The sequence below is a fragment of the Triticum aestivum genome, chromosome 5D, assembly GCF_018294505.1.
Source record: "Triticum aestivum cultivar Chinese Spring chromosome 5D, IWGSC CS RefSeq v2.1, whole genome shotgun sequence".
In the NCBI taxonomy this organism is placed as follows: domain Eukaryota; kingdom Viridiplantae; phylum Streptophyta; class Magnoliopsida; order Poales; family Poaceae; genus Triticum; species Triticum aestivum.
In genome coordinates this window covers 344,779,930-344,803,083 of record NC_057808.1, presented here as the reverse complement: position 1 = coordinate 344,803,083, position 23,154 = coordinate 344,779,930, and positions in this window count along the sequence as shown.

Sequence of the window (23,154 nt, the reverse complement as noted above, 5' to 3'; positions counted from 1 at the left end):
TGCCCATGAGGCATGGTTCGCATGTGTCAAATGATTCATAATCGAGAGACTCTAAAAGTCCATCAGCATGGAGCTTCTTCATGCGCTTGACACCAATGTGACCAAGGCGGCAATGCCACAAGTATGTGAGACTATCGTTATCAACTTTACATCTTTTGGTATTCACACTATGAATATGTGTAACATCACGTTCGAGATTCATTAAGAATAAACCATTGACCAGCGGGGCATGACCATAAAACATATCTCTCATATAAATAGAACAACCATTATTCTCGGATTTAAATGAGTAGCCATCTCGCATCAAACGAGATCCAGATACAATGTTCATGCTCAAAGCTGGCACTAAATAACAATTATTGAGGTTTAAAACTAATCCCGTAGGTAAATGTAGAGGTAGCGTGCCGACGGCGATCACATCGACCTTGGATCCATTCCCGACGCGCATCGTCACCTCGTCCTTCCCCAGTCTCCGTTTATTCCGCAGCTCCTGTTTTGAGTTACAAATATGAGCAACCGCACCGGTATCAAATACCCAGGAGCTACTACGAGTACTAGTAAGGTACACATCAATTACATGTATATCACATATACCTTTGGTGTTGCCGGCCTTCTTGTCCGCTAAGTATTTGGGGCATTTTCGCTTCCAGTGACCACTTCCCTTACAATAAAAGCACTTAGTCTCAAGCTTGGGTCCATTCCTTGGCTTCTTCCCGGCAACTGTCTTACCGGGAGCGGCAACTCCCTTACCGTCTTTCTTGAAGTTCTTCTTACCATTGCCTTTCTTGAAATTAGTGGTTTTATTCACCATCAACACTTGATGTTCCTTTTTGATCTCCACCTCTGCTGATTTCAGCATTGAATATACCTCAGGAATGGTCTTTTCCATCCCCTGCATATTGAAGTTCATCACAAAGCTCTTGTAGCTCGGTGGAAGCGACTGAAGGATTCTGTCAATGACCGCGTCATCCGGGAGATTAACTCCCAGCTGAGACAAGCGGTTGTGTAACCCAGACATTTTGAGTATGTGCTCACTCACAGAACTATTTTCCTCCATTTTACAACTGAAGAACTTGTCGGAGACTTCATATCTCTCGACTCGGGCATGATCTTGGAAAACCATTTTCAGCTCTTCGAACATCTCATATGCTCCGTGTTTCTCAAAACGCTTTTGGAGCCCCGGTTCTAAGCTGTAAAGCTTGCCGCACTGAACGAGGGAGTAATCATCAACACGTGACTGCCAACCGTTCATAAGGTCTTGGTTCTCTGGGATGGGTGCTTCACCTAGGGGTGCTTCTAGGCCATAATCTTTCTTGGCAGCTATGAGGATGATCCTCAGGTTCCGGACCCAGTCCGTATAGTTACTGCCATCATCTTTCAGCTTGGTTTTCTCTAGGAACGCGTTGAAGTTTAGGGCAACGTGGGCCATTTGATCTACAAGACATATTGTAAAGATTTTAGACTAAGTTCATGATAATTAAGTTCATCTAATCAAATTATTCAATGAACTCCCACTCAGATAGACATCCCTCTAGTCATCTAAGTGAAACATGATCCGAGTTAACTAGGTCGTGTCCGATCATCACGTGAGACAAACTAGTCAATATCGGTGAACATCTTCATCTTGATCGTATCTTCTATACGACTCATGCTCGACCTTTCGGTCTTCCGTGTTCCGAGGCCATGTCTGTACATGCTAGGCTCGTCAAGTCAACCTAAGTGTATTGCGTGTGTTCCTTGGCCATGTCTGTACATGCTAGGCTCGTCAACACCCGTTGTATGCGAACGTTAGAATCTATCACACCCGATCATCACGTGGTGCTTCGAAACAACGAACCTTCGCAACGGTGCACAGTTAGGGGGACCACTTTCTTGAAATTATTATAAGGGATCATCTTACTTACTACTGTCGTTCTAAGCAAATAAGATGTAAAACATGATAAATATCACATGCAATCAAATAGTGACATGATATGGCCAATATCATTTTGCTCCTTTGATCTCCATCTTCGGGGCGCCATGATCATCTTCGTCACCGGCGTGACACCATGATCTCCATCATCATGATCTCCATCATCGTGTCTTCATGAAGTTGTCACGCCAACGATTACTTCTACTTCTATGGCTAACGCGTTTAGCAATAAAGTAAAGTAATTTACATGGCGTTATTCAATGACACGCAGGTCATACAAAAAATTAAGACAACTCCTATGGCTCCTGCCGGTTGTCATACTCATCGACATGCAAGTCGTGATTCCTATTACAAGAACATGATCAATCTCATACATCACATATATCTCATTCATCACATCCTTTTGGCCATATCACATCACAAGGCATATGCTGCAAAAACAAGTTAGACGTCCTCTAATTGTTGTTGCAAGTTTATACGTGGCTTCTATAGGTTTCTAGCAAGAACGTTTCTTACCTAGGTAAAACCATAACGTGATATGCCAATTTCTATTTACCCTTCATAAGGACCCTTTTCATCGAATCCGTTCCGACTAAAGTGGGAGAAACAGACACCCGCTAGCCACCTTATGCAACTAGTGCATGTCAGTCGGTGGAACCTGTCTCACGTAAGCGTACGTGTAAGGTCGGTCCGGGCCGCTTCATCCCACGATGCCGCCGAAACAAGATAAGACTAGTAGTGGCAAGAAAAATTGACAACATCTATGCCCACAGCAATCTTGTGTTCTACTCGTGCATGGTAACTACGCATAGGCCTGGCTCATGATGCCTCTGATGGGGATCGTAGCAGAATTTTAAAAAATTTCTACGCATCACTAAGATCCATCTATGGAGTTTACAAGCAACGAGAAGGAAGGAGTGCATCTACATACCCTTGTAGATCGCGAGCGGAAGCGTTCAAGTGAACGGGGTTTATGGAGTCGTACTCGTCATGATCCAAATCACCGATGACCGAGCGCCGAACGGACGGCACCTCCGCATTCAATACACGTATGGAGCGGTGACGTCTCCTCCTTCTTGATCCAGCAAGGGGCAAGGAGAGGCTGATGGAGATCCAGCAGCACGACGGCGTGGTGGTGGAAGTAGCGGGGATCCTGGCAGGGCTTCGCCAAGCGCAAGCGGGAGGGAGAGGTGTCACGGGAGGGAGAGGGAGGCGCCAGGGGCTAAGGTACTGCTGCCCTCCCTCACCCCCCACTATATATAGGCCCCCTGGGGGGCGCCGGCCCTAGGATCCCATCTACATGGGGGGCGGCGGCCAAGGGGGGAAACTTGCCCCCCAAGCCAGCTGGGGCGCCCCCACCCCCAGGGTTTCCAACCCTAGGCGCAGGGGGAGGCCCATGGTGGGCGCACCAGCCCACCAGGGGCTGGTTCCCCTCCCACTTCAGCCCATGGGGCCCTCCGGGATAGGTGGCCCCACCTGCTGGACCCCCGGGACCCTTCCGGTGGTCCCGGTACAATACCGGTAACCAGCGAAACTTTCCCGGTGGCCGAAACTGGACTTCCTATATATAATACTTCACCTCCGGACCATTCCGGAACTCCTCGTGACATCCGAGATCTCATCCGGGACTCCAAACATCTTTCAGGTTTCCACATACTAATATCTCTACAACCCTAGCGTCACCGAACCTTAAGTGTGTAGACCCTACGGGTTCGGGAGACATGCAGACATGACCGAGACGCCTCTCCGGTCAATAACCAACAGCGGTATCTGGATACCCATGTTGTCTCCCACATGTTCCACGATGATCTCATTGGATGAACCACGATGTCGAGGATTCACTCAATGCCGTATACAATTCCCTTTGTCAATCGGTATGTTACTTGCCCGAGATTCGATCGTCGGTATCCCAATACCTTGTTCAATCTCGTTACCGGCAAGTCTCTTTACTCGTACCCTAATGCATGATCCCGTGGCTAACTCCTTAGTCACATTGAGCTCATTATGATGATGCATTACCGAGTGGGCCCAGAGATACCTCTCCGTCATACGGAGTGACAAATCCCAGTCTCGATCCGTGTCAACCCAACAGACACTTTCAGAGATACCTGTAGTGTACCTTTATAGTCACCCAGTTACGTTGTGACGTTTGGTACACCCAAAGCACTCCTACGGCATTCGGGAGTTACACGATCTCATGGTCTAAGGAAAAGATACTTGACATTGGAAAAGCTCTAGCAAACGAACTACATGATCTTTGCGCTATGCTTAGGATTGGGTCTTGTCCATCACATCATTCTCCTAATGATGTGATCCCGTTATCAATGACATCCAATGTCCATAGTCAGCAAACCATGACTATCAGTTGATCAACGAGCTAGTCAACTAGAGGCTCACTAGGGACATGTTGTGGTCTATGTATTCACACATGTATTACGATTTCCGGATAACACAATTATAGCATGAACAATAGACAATTATCATGAACAAGGAAATATAATAATAACCATTTTATTATTGCCTCTAGGGCATATTTCCAACACTACCCCCTTCCCACGCACCAAAGGAGGGAGGGAAGGAAAGGGGAGGCGCCCTAAGGCAACCATCTCCCTTTCCTTTCCCCCTCGTGTTCAAATAAGGAAAGGGGGCGCGGCTAGGCAAGTGCCCTAGGGCAGCGGCCTGCCACTTGGGGCACCCTAGGGACTGCCTCTCCTCACCCCCCACCTATATATATATATATATATATATATATATATATATATATTCCACAGTTTTGTCCCTCGGACATATTTTCGTAGTGCTTAGGCGAAGCCCTGCGGAGCTCACATCACCATCACCGTCAAAACGCCGTCGTGCTATCGGAACTCATCCCACCTCGCCGTCTTGCTGGATCAAGAAGGCAGAGGACGTCACTGAGCTGAACGTGTGCAGAACTCGGAGGTGTCGTACGTTCGGTACTTGATCGGTTGGAGCACGAACAAGTTCGACTACATCAACCGCGTTACTAAACGCTCCCGCTTACAGTCTATGAGGGTACATATACACACTCTCCCCCTCTCGTTTCTATGCATCTCCGTGGATAGATCATTGCATGTGCTTAGAATTTTTTTGTTTTCCATGCAACATTCCCAACATGTTGACTATGCTAATTATATTGTTGCTAAATTTATACCACCTAATTTCACATACGAACAAAACAAAAAAAATTCTTCTTTAACTTAAGACATTACTTTTGCGATGACCCACATCTTTATAAAGAAGGAGTAGATGGTATTATTAGACGTTGTGTACCTGAGCATGAACAGGAACAAATCCTACGGAAGTGTCACTCCGAAGCCTATGGAGGGCACCATGCGGGAGATAGAACTGCACACAAGGTATTCAATCTGCTTTCATTGGCCTACTAAGGATGCCCATAAGTTTGTCTTATCTTGTGATGAATGTCAAAGAATTGGTAACACTGGTAAGCAGCAGGAAATGCCTATGAATTATTCACTTGTTATTGAACCATTTGTTATTTGGGGCTTTGACTTAATGGGACCTTTTCCTTCCTCTAATGGGTATACACATATTTTGGTTGTTGTTGATTATGCCACTAAGTGGGTAGAAGCTATTCCAACTAGTAGTGCTGATCGTAACACCTCCAAAATGCTTAAAGAAGTTATCTTCCCGAGATTTGGAGTCCCTAGATATTTAATTATTGGCGGTGGTTCACACTTTATTCATGGTGCTTTCCGTAAATTTCTTGCTAAATATGATGTTAATCATAGAATTGCATCTCAATTTCATCCTCAATCTAGTAGATAAGTTGAACTTAGCAATAGAGAAATAAAATTAATATTACAAAAAACTGTCAATAGGTCCCGAAAGAATTGGTCTAAGAAACTTGATGATGCAATTTGGGCCTATAGAACAACTTATAAAATCCTATGGGTATGTCTCCGTATAAAATGGTTTATGGAAAATCTTGCCATTTGCCTCTTGAGTTAGAACATAAAGCATATTGGGCAATTAAAGAACTCAATTATGACTTCAAACTCGCCGGTGAAAAGAGGTTATTTGATATCAGCTCACTGGATGAATGGAGAACCCAAACCTATGAAAATGCCAAACTATTTAAAGAAAAAGTTAAAAGATGGCATGACAAAACAATCCAAAAGCACGAATTCAAAGTTGGTGAACATGCTCTATTGTACAATTATTGTTTTTGATTTTTTTGCAGGAAAACTTCTTTCAAAATGGGAAGGACCATATATCATCAAAGAAGTTTATCCCTTTGGAGCCATCAAGATTAATAATGCCGAAGGTACCAATCCGAAGGTGGTCAATGGACAAAGAATTAAGCACTATATTTCAGGTACGCCTATTAGTGTTGAAACTAACATTATCCAAACCATGACACCGGAGGAACACATAAAAGAAACCTTCCAGAACACTCCAGAACCCTGAAAAGGAAGAGGTACGTGATACAGTAAGTAAACGGACTACGAAAAATCCTTAAAAAATATTTTATTCCAATTTTAGAAATTAGAAAAAAATAAAAATAAATAAATAACTGGGAAGGCAACCCAGGTGCCCACAAGGCACCAGGGCACGCCTGCCCCACATGGCGCGCCCTGGTGGGTAGTGGGCCCCTCGAGCACCTACCCGACTTCGTTTTCCTTCTGTATACTTGTTTCACAAGATAAAAAATCTTTATAAATACCCCCGGATGATTTCACCACCGTATTGCGAAGAAATCCTCTATTCTTGTTTTGTACTGTTTTCCTGGCAGAATTGTAAATATGTCATCTCAAGATTCGGAGGGAGAACGCTATGTTGCCGATTATATCGCAAACCCTAAGGTCCATGGGGAGGTGGATCATTACGGTTGGACAACGTATGAGGGGGAAGATGTCGACATGGAGAAAACAAGGGATGATAGCTCTGATGAAGATGAAGATCCACTACCTCAACCTGGAGATATGCACGTGGAATTTAAGAAGTCAAGCCTTGCTAACAAAGGAAACAAACCGAAGGTTCAATTTATCCCATCCCATTTTCTGCAGGAGAGAAAGGCGGAATTATGCAAAAGGGTATTAATGCTTGAGCTAGAGAATGATGACCTAAGGGAGGAAAATTTGCCTCAGACGCAAGCTTGAGAAAAAGATTGTCTGATCACCACCACCTTCATCATCATCACCAAAGAAGGAGACTTGAGTACACGGGTATGAGCACTCCCCTTGGCTTGTGCCAAGATTGTGGGAGATGCCCCGGTATCGTATCGCCGTCACTTTTATTACCTTTACCTATCTCAGTTCGATCTTTAGCTATTTCATGATTTAGTTGAATAAAAGTTTAGTATGATCTATTTTCTAGTGCTAGTTTCGTGATCTTTATATCTATGTAATCAAGTGAGAGTTATATAATAAAGATTAGTTTGATTTTTCTCTTCCTTACTTTTATGTTCCAATCAAAATAAAGGAGAATAATGAAAAATATCATATGCTAATATTCTGGTAAGTAATGACATCACATAAGGAAAATTATAAGTGGTAAGGTCTATTGAAATTTGACAAACATAGCATTGGTCAATAATGCAATTCATGAAAGAATTAATAAGGGAAGAGAAGATTCGCATGCAAATATACTATCTTGGACATATTTTATGATTGTGAGCCCCCACTAAATATCTTATGCCGAATTGTCGACGTTGGACAAGGAAGACAGCGTAATGATTTATGTTTGTTCATATTCACATAGAAGCTATATTGTCATAGATCCTCCAACATGGGGTGCTTACCCAACATCTTTGCTAGCCAAAAATCCTCACTAAGTAGAGATACAACTTGTGCATCCAAAAACCTTAAACACAAATTCATGTTTTGGGCGTCCACCATACCTACCTATGGATTGAGTAAGATCCTTCAAGTAAGTTCTCATCGGTGCATAAGGCAATAAAAATTGCTTCTTAATGTGTTTGATCTTTTCGTGTAAAGGAAAGTAAGCGTTGTACGAACTTGTGGTGGCAAAGTAATAAAAGCAACGGACTGCATAATGAAGGTTGCTATCATAAGGGGCAATATAACGTGATGTTCTTTTGCATTAAGGGATTGTGCATACAAAACGAAAAAGCGCATGACAAACTCTGCTTCCCTCAGTAAAGGGGCTATCTTTTAATTTTATGCAAGAGTCAAAGTATTTTCCTCTATTCCTTTTAATTTTTCTCTTTGGCAAGCATCATGTGGTGGGTAAAGATCGAGGCACATATATCCAGTTGGATATGAGTGAGCATGAGTTAGTAATGTTGACATCACCCTTGAGGTGAATAAGTTGGGAGGCGAAACTATAAGCCCCTATCTTTCTATGTGTCCGGTTCAAACTTTTTGCTCATATACATGTCGTGAGTGTTAGCAATTATAGAAGACTAAATGACGGTTGAGTATGTGGACTTGCCAAAAGGCTCCGATATGAGACCCTTCCTGGAAATATGATGAATTGCAGTTGCAAAGTTGACTGAGAACATAGTTTTTTAGTTTTCAATAAATTTTATGCTTTCTACATTGATGTTGTGATGAATTGTTACTTGTTCATGAGAAGTTATATGACAAAGTTTGTTGCTATTATAATAATAAGCATGATGCTACTATGTCCGTATTTTTTTATTGACACCTCTCTCTCTAAACATGTGGACATGATTTTCTATATCGGCTTTCGCTTGAGGACAAGCGAGTTCTAAGCTTGGGGGATTTGATACGTCCATTTCGCATCATGTTTTCCTACTGTTATTTATAATGTTTTTGTGCTTTATAACACTTTATGGAGTAATTCTAATGCCTTTCTCTCATAACATGCAAGGTTTACACAAAGACGGAGAATACCGGTAGCTGGAATTCTGGACCGGAAAAAGCTATGTTAGAGATACCTATTCTGCACATCTCCAAATGAGATGAAACTTTACGGAGTATTATTTTGGAATGTATAATAAATATTCGAGAAAAGAACTGCCAGAGGGGCGCAGCCAGGTGCCCACAAGGCACCAGGGCGCCCCAGCCCCCCTGGCGCGCCCTGGTGGGTAGTGGGGGCCCTGGCCCACCCCTAAAAAAAGGATTGGGCTACCTTGCTGCACTTTTTTGCCGTTATCATTACTTGCTTGTTACAAATTATTTTACTATCAAACTACTTGTTACCGACAATTTCAGTGCTTGCAGAAATCACCTTGCTGAAAACCGCTTGTCATTTCCTTCTGCTCCTCGTTGGGTCCGACACTTTTACTTATTGAAAGGACTACGATTGATCCCGTATACTTGTGGGTCATCAGCAAGGCAGTTATTGATGAAGGAATTCATCCCCTAGATGGACAAATTCGTCAGCCAGCCTGACAATCAACTAGTGATGAAACTGCCAGTGAAGACACAACAGCAAAAGCATCAATGCAAATTCCTCAGCCAGAAGAACCACGTGTCACGACAGACCTAGAACTCCTCATCAACCTGCATCAGCAGATTGACGGGAATCATGAGTGTACAAAGCGTCAACTTGCTGCTATTCATGCAAATATGACAGTGATGCACAATGCTTTCCGCAAGAATCACTACTACACCCATGAGATAAATATTTGACAGAACATGGGCCATTTTATCACATATGAAGACTGATGAAGAACTTGTCACGATGGACTTCAAGATGAACTTTGATTGGTCAATGCCGCCCAAGAAGAAGTTCAAGAAAGTGCAAGTTCCTCCTCTCGTCCCAAGCCTCGGTGTCTCCTTCATGCGCCACTAATGAAAATGAAGATGTTGAAGGCACTGTTGCATGCCCTTCTGCTTCATGCGACCTCGACACCAACGCTAGCGCTCCTCTAGATTCTTCGAGATGATATTTTTCAGGGGCGTTAGTCCTCAGTTTCATCCCTTGCTCATTTGATGAAAAGGGGGTAGAAATTTGAGAGATAGTCTTCAAGCGGGTCTCCTATATATGGGTTGTTTTTGCTAAGTGGAAACTCTTGGTTTTCATTTGATTCGCTCTTTGATGAGTTGTAACTTAATAGGTCGTCTGACTCTTTTGCTACCTCACATATGCATGATTTGGTCCTTAATACTATATGCACATGCATGTTGTATTTCGTTAGACACCAATTTCCATAATGCATTAACATTCTTCAGTATATTGTGATCATGCATGATTGGTTTCCAAGATATAGGGGGAGATATCCACAATTCCAACCTTCCATGTGCATTTGCAAACCAAAGAAAATTCATCATATGCACATGTTTTGGGGGAGTTCCTCAATATCTTGTAACTAATTTCTTCATACTCTCTAGTCTGTCCTTACACTTCCACTATTGTACTCCCATTGGAAACTTAACCAATTTGTCACCACTCACAAAAAAGGGGGAGATGCTAAGTGCATCAAGTGCCCCTTAGTAGTTCTGGAGTATTGAAGACAAATAGGTTGAGGGACTAATGTATTTGTGAGTGTACACAGGAGATATAGTCCTTGAAGATTCGGTTTAACCTACGGAAGACAACCCCTAAAAATGTATTTCTTCAAGTGAAGAAATTGGTACGACTCTGAAGAAATTGATGTGAAGACTTTGAAACTTGAATACTTTTGTTTTCGTAGTTTCTTTCTTCTTATTTTTTTAGCATAGGAAATCCATACTGTTAAAGGGGTCTAGGTGACTCATAGTTCACATTTCCAAAGTGATGCTCAAACCTATACACACACAAGCCGCTTCAAGTGAAGCCTTCAGAAATCTCCGGAACAACTGACGAATTTGCTAGCGACAGTGATGAAGTTCATCTGGTTGCTGACGAATTTGGTCACAATGAGGAGTTAGGATTTCTCCAGTCCGATCTGCCTATCGTGAGGAAAATGAGTGCCCCGACAAAATTGAGAGCTCAATTTTCCGACCGTTGTTGCGCCATGTGCCAGCTGTTGAGTGGATCTTATTCCGATAATGGGTCATGTCTCAGAAGGGCATTTATGACATTCCATGCTGGGTTTCCCCTGGCTATAAATAGCCACACCCCACAACCACTTGTTGGTCGGATGCACTAGAAAGAACTATACACTTGCCATTTGAGAGCAACCCATCCTCTGACGACTTTGAGAGAATCCAGGTGAGGAAAAACCGAACCAGAGCCAAAGTGAATGAGCATCACTAAAGATATTGATTTGTGTGATCCGACGCCTGTTACCTTTGAAGACTGTCATTCATCCAGATGGTTAGGCGTCAAGTTCTGAGCACCCAAGAGTCATTGTGGTGTGTCGGTGAACTCTAAGTGACTGGGCTCAAGAGGAATACGGTGAGGACTAAGTGTCCTCCCAATTCATCTCAGCCGCTGATTGCTTGCATCTACACTGGTATTTCCCAGAAGAGGAGAGGATGATGCAGCACAGCAACGGAAGTATTTCCCTCAATTATGAAATCAAGGTTATCAATCCAGTAGGAGAACCAAGCAACACTATGTAAAGGACACCTGCACACAAATAACAAATAGTTGCAACCCAACACGTAAGAGGGGTTGTCAATCCCTCCTCGATATTGAGATAGATTAAATTGTATGAGATTTTATAAATAGATCTTGCAAAAAGACAAAATAAAATAACTAAAGAAAAAGTGCAACAAGGTATTTTTGGATTAATAGATATGAAAATAATATGATAGGAAATAGAACCGGGGGTCATAGATTTCACTAGAGGCTTCTCTCAATAAAATAGATTAGTAGACCGACTCCTGCCTGCATCTACTACTATTACTCCACGCATCGACCGCTATCCAGCATACATCTAGTGTATTAAGTTCATGGAAAATGAAGTAATGCATTAAGAACGATGACATGATGTAGACAAGATGTATTCATGTAGGAATAGACCCCACCTTTTTATCCTTAATGGCAACGATACATGCGTGTCATGTCTCCTTGTGTCACTGAGATTGAGCACCGCAAGATCAAACCCATCACAAAGCACCTCTTCCCATTGCAAGAAAAATAGATCTTGTTGGCAAAACCAAACCAAAGTTTCGAAGAAGAAATACGAGGCTATAACAATCATGCATAAAAGAGTTCAGCAAAGACTTGAATAATATTCATGGGTAGAACTGATCATAAACTCACAATTCATCGAATCTCAACAAACACACAGCAAAAAGTCATTACATCAAATGGATCTCCAAGAACATCGAGGATAACATTGTATTGAAGATCAAAAAGAGAGAAGAAGCCATCTAGCTACTACCTATGGACCTGTAGGTCTAGTGGTAAACTACTCATGCATCATCGGAGGGGCAAGGGTGATGATGAAGAACCCCTCCGTGATCGTTGACCCCTCCGGCAAAGTGCCGGAAAAGGCCCCTAGATTGGATCTCATGGTTCTGGAACTTGCGGTGGCTAGAATTGAGTTTCGTCGAATCCCCTGGGGTTTTCGGAATATTTGAGTATTTATAGAGCTAAGAGGTGGTGGGATTCTGGGTGTCTTCTGGGCAGAAAAAAATCTCTAAAATGTTTCGCCGCATTTGGACTTCGTTTGATATGGATATTCTACAAAGTAAAAAACAAGAAAAAACTAGTAACTGGCATTGGGCACTATGTGAATAGGTTAGTCCCAAAAAATGATATAAAGTTGCTAGTAAATGAATATAAAACATCCATGAATGATGCTTTAATAGCATGGAACAATAAAAAAATATAGATACGTTGGAGACGTATCAACATCCCCAAGCTTCATTCCTGCTCATCCTTGAGTAGGTAAATGGTAAAAACAAAAAATTTGATGTTGAATGTTACCCATCATATTTATCACATATTATTATCTTTTATAGCGTGGACATTTGGACTTTTAGATCATTCAAAGCAATAGTCTACAATTTGACATGAAGACATGAATACTCAAGCATATTAAAAAGCAACCATGTCTTTCAAAATATCAACACTAAAGAAAGCTATCCCTATCCCATTATGCTCATTGATCCATTCATAAAACACACTCGAATATTAGCTTGATCCAATGCACAAGTATGTTCATAGTGTTCCCTATTTGGTTCTTTATGAGAGAAGTGTTGGAAATATGCCCTAGAGGCAATAATAAATTGGTTATTATTATATTTCCTTGTTCATGATAATCGTTTATTACCCATGCTAGAATTTTATTGATAGGAAACTCAGATACATGGGTGGATACATAGACAACACCATGTCCCTAGTAAGCCTCTAATTTACTAGCTCGTTGATCAATAGATGGTTACGGTTTCCTGACCATGGACATTGGATGTCGTTGATAACGGGATCACATCATTAGGAGAATGATGTGATGGACAAGACCCAATCCTAAGCCTAGCACAAGATCGTGTAGTTCGTTTGCTAAGAGCTTTTCTAATGTCAAGTATCATTTCCTTAGACCATGAGATTGTGCAACTCCCGGATACCGTAGGAATGCTTTGGGTGTACCAAACATCACAACGTAACTGGGTGGCTATAAAGGTGCACTACAGGTATCTCCGAAAGTGTCTGTTGGGTTGGCACGAATCGAGTTTGGGATTTGTCACTCCGTGTAAACGGAGAGGTATCTCTGGGCCCACTCGGTAGGACATCATCATTATGTGCACAATGTGACCAAGGAGTTGATCACGGGATGATGTGTTACGGAACGAGTAAAGAGACTTGCCGGTAACGAGATTGAACAAGGTATCGGGATACCCACGATCGAATCTCGGGCAAGTAACATACTGATAGACAAAGGGAATTGAATACAGGATTGATTGAATCCCCGACATCGTGGTTCATCCGATGAGATCATAGTGGAACATGTGGGAGCCAACATGGGTATCCAGATCCGGTTGTTGGTTATTGGCCGGAGAACGTCTCGGCCATGTCTGCATGGTTCCCGAACCCGTAGGGTCTACACACTTAAGGTTCGATGACGCTAGGGTTATAGGGAATAGATATACGTGGTTACCGAATGTTGTTCGGAGTCCCAGATGAGATCCCGGACGTCATGAGGAGTTCCGGAATGGTCCGGAGGTAAAGATTTATATATGGGAAGTCCTGTTTTGGTCACCGGGAAAGTTTCGGGTGATATCGGTAACGTACTGGGACCACCGGGAGGGTCCCGGGGGTCCACCAGGTGGGGCCACGGCCCCAGAGGGCTGCGTGGGCCAAGTGTGGGAAGGGACCAGCCCCTAGGTGGGCTGGTGCGTCTCCCACAAGGGGCCCAGGGCGCAGGAAGGGGGGAAGGGGAAACCCTAGGCACAGATGGGCCTAAGGCCCACCTAGTGGTGAGCCCCCCTCTCTCCCCCCCTTGGCCGCCCCCCCCCCCCCCCCCGCCCAAGTCCCATCTAGGGCTGGCCGCACCCCTTGGGGGGAACCCTAGATGGGGGCGCAGCCCCTCCCCCTCCCCTATATATAGTGGGGTTTTGGGGCTGCCCTAGACATGAGACTTCCTCTCTCTTGGCGCAGCCCTACCCCTCTTCCTCCTCCTCCTCTCCCGCGGTGCTTGGCGAAGCCCTGCAGGAGTGCCACGCTCCTCCATCACCACCATGCCATCGTGCTGCTGCTGGATGGAGTCTTCCCCAACCTCTCCCTCTCTCCTTGATGGATCAAGGCGTGGGACACGTCACCGGGCTGCACGTGTGTTGAACGCGGAGGCGCCGTGGTTCGGTGCTTAGATCGGAATCAACCGCGATCTGAATCGCTACGAGTACGACTCCTTCATCCGCGTTCTTGCAACGCTTCCGCATCGCGATCTACAAGAGTATGTAGATGCACTCCCCTTCCCCTCGTTGCTAGATTACTCCATAGATTGATCTTGGTGATGCGTAGAAAATTTTGAATTTCTGCTATGTTCCCCAACAGTGGCATCATGAGCTAGGTCTATGCGTAGTTTCTATGCACGAGTAGAACACAAAGTAGTTGTGGGCGTCGATTTTGTCAATTTACTTGTCGTTACTAGTCTTATCTTGATTCGGCGGCATCGTGGGATGAAGCGGCCCGGACCGACCTTACACGTACACTTACGTGAGACAGGTTCCACCGACTGACATGCACTAGTTGCATAAGTTGGCTAGCGGGTGTCTGTCTCTCCCACTTTAGTCGGATCGGATTCGATGAAAAGGGTCCTTATGAAGGGTAAATAGAAATTGGCATATCACGTTGTGGCTTTTGTGTAGGTAAGAAACGTTCTTGCTAGAATCCCATAGCAGCCACGTAAAACATGCAACAACAATTAGAGGACGTCTAACTTGTTTTTGCAGGGTATGCTATGTGATGTGATATGGCCAAAAGGATGTGATGAATGATATATGTGATGTATGAGATTGATCATGTTCTTGTAATAGGAATCACGACTTGCATGTCGATGAGTATGACAACCGGCAGGAGCCATAGGAGTTGTCTTAATTTATTGCATGACCTGCGTGTCAATGAAAACGCCATGTAATTACTTTACTTTATTGCTAACCGTTAGCCATAGTAGTAGAAGTAATAGTTGGCGAGACAACTTCATGAAGACACGATGATGGAGATCATGGTGTCATGCCGGTGACGAAGGTGATCATGCCGCGCCTCGAAGATGGAGATCAAAAGGCGCAAGATGATATTGGCCATATCATGTCACTTTATGATTTGCATGTGATGTTTATCATGTTTACATCTTATTTGCTTAGAACGACGGTAGCATAAATAAGATGATTCCTCACTAAAATTTCAAGAGACGTGTTCCCCCTAACTGTGCACAGTTGCGAAGGCTCGATGTTTCGAAGCACCACGTGATGATCAGGTGTGATAGATTCTAACGTTCGAATACAATGGGTGTTGATGAGCCTAGCATGTACAGACATGGCCTCGGAACGCATGCGAAACACTTAGGTTGACTTGACGAGCCTAGCATGTACAGACATGGCCTCGGAACACAAGAGACCGAAAGGTCGAACATGAGTCGTATAGCAGATACGATCAACATGGAGATGTTCACCGATGATGACTAGTCCGTCTCACATGATGATCGGACACGGCCTAGTTTGACTCGGATCATGTATCACTTAGATGACTAGAGGGATGTCTATCTGAGTGGGAGTTCATTAAATAATCAGATGAACTTAATTATCATGAACATAGTCAAAAGGTCTTTGCATATTATGTCATAGCTTACGCTTTAGTTCTACTGTTTAAGATATGTTCCTAGAGAAAATTTAGTTGAAAGTTGGTAGTAGCAATTATGCGGACTGGGTCCGTAAACTGAGGATTGTCCTCATTGCTGCACAGAAGGCTTATGTCCTTAATGCACCGCTCGGTGTGCTGAACCTCAGCGTCGTTTGTAGATGTTGCGAAACATCTGACATACACGTTTTGATGACTATGTGATAGTTCAGTGCGTAATGCTAACGGTTTAGAATTGTGGCACCAAAGACATTTTGAAACGTCGCAGAACATATGAGATGTTCCGAAGACTGAAATTGGGATTTCAGACTAGTGCCCACGTCAAGAGGTATGAGACCTCTGACAAGTTTCTTAAGCCTGCAGACTAAGGGAGAAAAGCTCAATCGTTGAGCATGTGCTCAGATTGTCTGAGTGCCACAATCGCTTGAATCGAGTGGGAGTTAATCTTCCAGATGAGATAGTGATGGTTCTCCATAGTCACTGCCACCAAGCTATTAGAGCTTCGTGATGAACTATAACATACCAAGGATAGATATGATGATCCTTGAGCTATTTGCGATGTTTGACACCGCGAAAGTAGAAATCAAATAGGAGCATCAATTGTTGATGGTTAGTAAAACCACTAGTTTCAAGAAGGGCAAGGGCAAAAGGGATACTTCATGAAACAGCAAATCATTTGCTGCTCTAGTGAAGAATCCCAAGGTTAAACCCAAACCCGAGACTAAGTGCTCCTGTAATGAGGGGAACGGTCACTGAAGCAGAACTACCCTAGATACTTGGTAGATGAGAATGCAGGCAAGGTCGACAGAAGTATATTGGATATACATTATATGAATGTGTACTTTACTAGTACTCCTAGCAGCACCAAGGTATTAGATACCGGTTCGGTTGCTAAGTGTTGGTAACTCGAAATAAAAGCTGCGGAATAAACGGAGACTAGCTAAAGGTGAGATGACGATATGTGTTGGAAGTGTTTCCAAGGTTGATGTGATCAAGCGTCGCATGCTCCCTCTACCATCGAGATTGGTGTTAAACCTAAATAATTGTTATTTGGTGTTTGCGTTGAGCGTAAACATGATTGGATTATGTTTATCGCAATACGGTTATTCATTTAAGGAGAATAATGGTTAGTCTGTTTATTTGAATAATACCTTCAATGGTCTTGCACCTAAAATGAATCTCGATCGCAGTGATACACATGTTCGTGCCAGAAGATATAAGATAGTAATGATAGTACCACATACTTGTGGCACTGCCACTTGAGTCATATTGGTATAAAACGCATGAAGAAGCTCCATGTAGATGGATCTTTGGACTCACTCGTTTTTGAAAAGATTGAGACATGCGAACCATGTCTATTGGTATATATGCATGAAGAAGCTCCATGTAGATGGATCGTTTGGACTCACTTGATTTTGAATCACTTGAGACATGCAAATCATACCACATGGGCAAGATGACTGAAAGGCCTCGTTTTCAGTAAGATGGAACAAGAGAGCAACTTGTTGGAAGTAATACATTTTGATGTGTGCAGTCCAATGAGTGCTGAGGCATGCAGTGGATATCATTATGTTCTTACTTCACAGATGATTTGAGTAGATGCTGAGTGTATTTACTTGATGAAACACAAGTCTGAATTATTGAAAGGTTCAAGTAATTTCAGAGTGAAGTTGAAGATCGTCGTGACAAGAGGATAAGATGTCTGTGATATGATCATAGAGTTGAGTATCTGAGTTACGAGTTTGGCATACAATTAAGACATTGTGGAAAGTGTTTCACAATTAATACCGCCTGGAACACCACAGTGTGATGGTGTGTCCGAACATCATAACTGCACCCTATTGGATACGGTGCATACCATGATGTCTCTTATCGAATTACCAATATCGTTTATGGGTTAGGCATTAGAGATAACCGCATTCACTTTAAAAGGGGCACCACGCAATTCCGTTGAGACGACACCGTTTAGAGAAACCTAAGTTGTCGTTTCTTAAAAGTTTGGGGCTACGATGCTTATGTGAAAAAGTTTCACGCCGATAAGCTCGAACCCAAAGCGGATAAATGCATCTTCATAAGAATACCCAAAACAGTTGGGTATACCTCCTATTTCAGATCTGGAAGCAAAAGTAATTGCTTCTAGAAACAGTTCCTTTTTCGAGGAAAAGTTTCTCTTGAAAGAATTGAGTGGGAGGATGGTGGAGACTTGATGAGGTTATTGAACCAAGGCTTCAACTAGTGTGTAGCAGGGCACAGGAAGTTGTTCCTGTGGCAGCTACACCAATTGAAGTGGAAGCTTATGATAGTGATCATGAAACTTCAGATCAAGTCACTACCAAACCTCGTAGGACGACGAGGATGCGTGCTACTTCAGAGTAGTACGTGATCCTGTCTTGGAAGTCATGTTGCTAGACAACAATGAACCTACGAGCTATGGATACATGAACTCGTCAAACTACGGTAATCACCGAAAAGAATCCCATTTATTGTCACCATGGGGTATGCGGATCATAACACGTAATAGGTGCATATAACTTGCGAGATAGGATCAAGAACACATTATATTCATGAAAATATAATAGGTTCAGATCTGAAATCATGGAACTCAGGCCCTTGTGACAAGAATTAAGCATAGTAAAGTCATAGCAACATCAATCTCAGAACTTAGTGGATACTCGGCATCAAGCCCTAACAAAACTAACTCGATTACGTGATAAATCTCATCCAACCCATCACCATCTAGCAAGCCTACGAAGGAATTACTCACTCCCGGCGGTGAGCATCATGAAATTGTTGATGGAGGAAGGTTGATGATGATGACGGCGTCGATTTCCACCCTCCGAAGCCCCGAACGGACTGCAGACCAGCCCTCCAGATGAAGAACAGGAGGTGGCGGGAGCTCCGTATCGTAAAACACGATGAATCCTTCTCTCTGATTTTTTTCTCCGCGAATAGGTAAATATGGAGTTGGACTTAGGGTTGCCGGAGCTCTAGGGGCCCCACAAGCCTGGGGGCGCGCCCTGGGGGGTGATACGTCTCCAATGTATCTATAATTTTTGATTGTTCCATACTATATTATATTCTGTTTTGGATGTTTAATGGGCTTTATTATACACTTTTATATTATTTTTGGGACTAACTTATTAACCGGAGGCCCATCCCAAATTGCTGTTTTTTTGCCTATTTCAGTGTTTCGAAGGAAAAGAATATCAAACGGAGTCCAAACGGAATGAAACCTTTGGGAACGTGATTTTCGAAACAAATGTGATCCAGAGGACTTGGAGTCTACGTAAAGCAATCAACGAGGAAGGCACGAGGCAGGGGGCGCGCCTACCCCCCTAGGCGCGCCCTCCACCCTCGTGGGCCCCTTGTTGCTCCACCGACGTACTTCTTCCTCCTATATATACCTACGTACCCCCAAACCATCATATACGGAGCCAAAACCCTATTTCCACCACCGCATCCTTCTGTACCCGTGAGATCCCATCTTGGGGCCTTTTCCGGCGCTCCGCCGGAGGGGGCATTGATCACGGAGGGCTTCTACATCAACACCATAGCCTCTCCGATGATGTGTGAGTAGTTTACCTCAGACCTTTGAGTCCATAGTTATTAGCTAGATGGCTTCTTCTCTCTCTCTTTGGATCTCAATATAAAGTTTTCCTCGATCTTCTTGGAGATCTATTCGATGTAATCTTCTTTTGCGGTGTGTTTGTCGAGATCCGATGAATTGTGGGTTTATGATCAAGATTATCTATGAACAATATTTGAATCTCCTCTGAATTCTTTTATGTATGATTGGTTATCTTTGCAAGTCTCTTCGAATTATCAGTTTGGTTTGGCCTACTAGATTGATCTTTCTTGCAATGGGAGAAGTGCTTAGCTTTGGGTTCAATCTTGCGGTGCTCGATCCGAGTGACAGAAAGGGAAACGACACGTATTGTATTGTTGCCATCAAAGATAAAAAGATGGGGTTTATATCATATTGCATGAGTTTGTCCCTCTACATCATGTCATCTTACTTCAAGCATTACTCTGATCTTATGAACTTAATACTCTAGATGCATGGTGGATAGCGGTCGATGTGTGGAGTAATAGTAGTAGATGCAGAATCGTTTCGGTCTACTTGTCACGGACGTGATGCCTATATACATGATCATACCTAGATATTCTCATAACTATGCTCAATTCTATCAATTGCTCGACAGTTATTCGTTTACCCACCGTAATACTTATGCTATCTTGAGAGAAGCCAGTAGTGAAACCTATGGCCCCCGGGTCTATTTTCTGTCATATTAATCTCCCGACAACAAACTATTTCTGGCGCCATTTATTTTACTTTGCATCTTTATTTACTCTTTATCATAAAAATACCAAAAATATTATCTTATCATATCTATCAGATCTCACTCTCGTAAGTGACCGTGAAGGGATTGACAACCCCTTTAACGCGTTGGTTGCGAGGTTCTTATTTGTTTGTGTAGGTGCGTGGGACTCGAGCCTGGTCTCCTACTGGATTGATACCTTGGTTCTCAAAAACCGAGGGAAATACTTATGCTACTTTACTGCATCACCCTTTCCTCTTCAAGGGAAAACCAACGCAGTGCTCAAGAGGTGGCAAGAAGGATTTTTTGCGCCGTTGCCGGGGAGTCTACGCACAAGTCAAGACATACCAAGTACCCATCACAAACTCTTATCCCTCGCATTACATTATTTGCCATTTGCCTCTCGTTTTTCTCTCCCGCACTTCACCATTGCCGTTTTATTCGCCCTCTCTTTTTCCGCCTCTTTTTCACTTGCTTCTTGTTTGCTCGTGCGTTGGATATCTTGCTTGTCACGATGGCTCAGGACAATACTAAATTGTGTGACTTTACCAATACCAACAACAATGATTTTCTTAGCACTCCGATTGCTCCTCTTACCGATGCTGAATCTTGTGAAATTAATGCTGCTTTGTTGAATCTTGTCATGAAAGATCAATTCGCCGGCCTTCCTAGTGAAGATGACGCTACCCATCTAAATAGCTTCGTTGATTTGTGTGATATGCAAAAGAAGAAAGATGTGGACAATGATATTGTTAAATTGAAGCTATTTCCTTTTTCGCTTAGAGATCGTGCTAAAGCTTGGTTTTCGTCTTGGCCTAGAAATAGTATTGATTCATGGAATAAGTGCAAAGATGCTTTTATCTCTAAGTATTTTCCTCCCGCTAAAATCATCTCTCTTAGAAACGATATCATGAATTTTAAGCAACTTGATCATGAACATGTTGCACAAGCTTGGGAGAGGATGAAATTAATGATACGTAATTGCCCTACACATGGTTTGAATCTTTGGATGATTATACAAAAAAATTATGCCGGGTTGAATTTTGCTTCTAGAAATCTTTTAGATTCGGCCGCGGGCGGCACTTTTATGGAAATCACTTTAGGAGAAGCTACTAAACTCCTAGATAATATTATGGTTAATTATTCTCAATGGCACACCGAAAGATCTACTAGTAAAAAAGTGCATGCAATAGAAGAAATTAATGTTTTGAGTGGAAAGATGGATGAACTTATGAAATTGTTTGCTAATAAGAGTGTTTCCTCTGATCCTAATGATGTGCCTTTGTCTACCTTGATTGAGAATAATAATGAATCTATGGATGTGAATTTTGTTGGTAGGAATAATTTTGGTAACAACGCGTATAGAGGAAACTTTAATCCTAGGCCGTTCCCTAGTAATTCCTCTAATAATTATGGTAATTCCTACAACAATTCTATGGAAATTTTAATATGATGCCCTCTGAATTTGAGACTAGTGTTAAGGAGTTTATGAATTCGCAAAAGAATTTCAATGCTTTGCTTGAAGAAAAATTGCTTAAGGTTGATGAATTAGCTAGGAACGTTGATAGAATTTCTCATGATGTTGATTCTTCGAAACTTAGATCTATTCCACCTAAGCATTATATCAATGAGTCTCTCAAAGCCATGAGAATTTCCATTGATGAGTGCAAAGAAAAAACAGCTAGGATGCATGCTAAGAAAGATTGCTTTGTGAAAGCGTGTTCTTCTAGTTTCTATGAAAATAAAGATGAAGATCTAAAAGTTATTGATGTGTCTCCTATTAAATCTTTGTTTTGCAATATGAATCATGATAATGATGGGACTGGAGATGAGTCACCTTTACCTAGAAGGCGTCCCAAAAATTCGAAGTTTTTAGATCTTGATGCAAAAATTGGTAAAAGTGGGATTGAAGAGGTCAAAACTTTAGATATTAATGAACCCACAATTTTGGATTTCAAGGAATTTAATTATGATAATTGCTCTTTGGTAGATTGTATTTCCTTGTTGCAATCCATGCTAAATTCTCCTCATGCTTATAGTCAAAGTAAAGCTTTTACTAAACATATCGTTGATGCTTTGATGCAATCTTATGAAGAAAAACTTGAGTTGGAAGTTTCTATCCCTAGAAAACTTTATGATGAGTGGGAACCTACTATTAAAATTAGAACCAAAGATCATGAATACTATGCTTTGTGTGATTTGGGTGCTAGTGTTTCCACGATTCCAAAACATTGTGTGATTTGCTAGGATTCCGTGAATTTGATGATTGTTCTTTAAACTTGCACCTTGCGGATTCCACTATTAAGAAACCTATGGAAAGAAATAATGATGTTCTTATTTTTGCATATAGGAACTATGTGCCCGTAGATTCCATTGTTCCTGACATAGATTGCAATCCTTCATGTCCTATTATTCTTGGTAGACCTTTCCTTAGAACGATTGCTGCAATTATTGATATGAAGGAAGGGAATATTAGATTCCAAATTCCATTAAGGAAAGGTATGGAACACTTTCCTAGAAAGAAAATAAAATTACCATATGAATCTATTATGAGAGCTACTTATGGAGTGCCTACCAAAGATGGCAATACCTAGATCTATCCTTGCTTTTATGCCTAGCTAGGGGCGTTAAACGATAGCGCTAGGGGCGTTAAACGATAGCAATACCTAGATCTATCCTTGATTTTTTATATATGACTTGTGACATCTGAGGATCATGTTTTAATTTTGTTATTAATATGGACTAACCATTTACATTATGTATTTTATTGAGTATCCCTGGGAT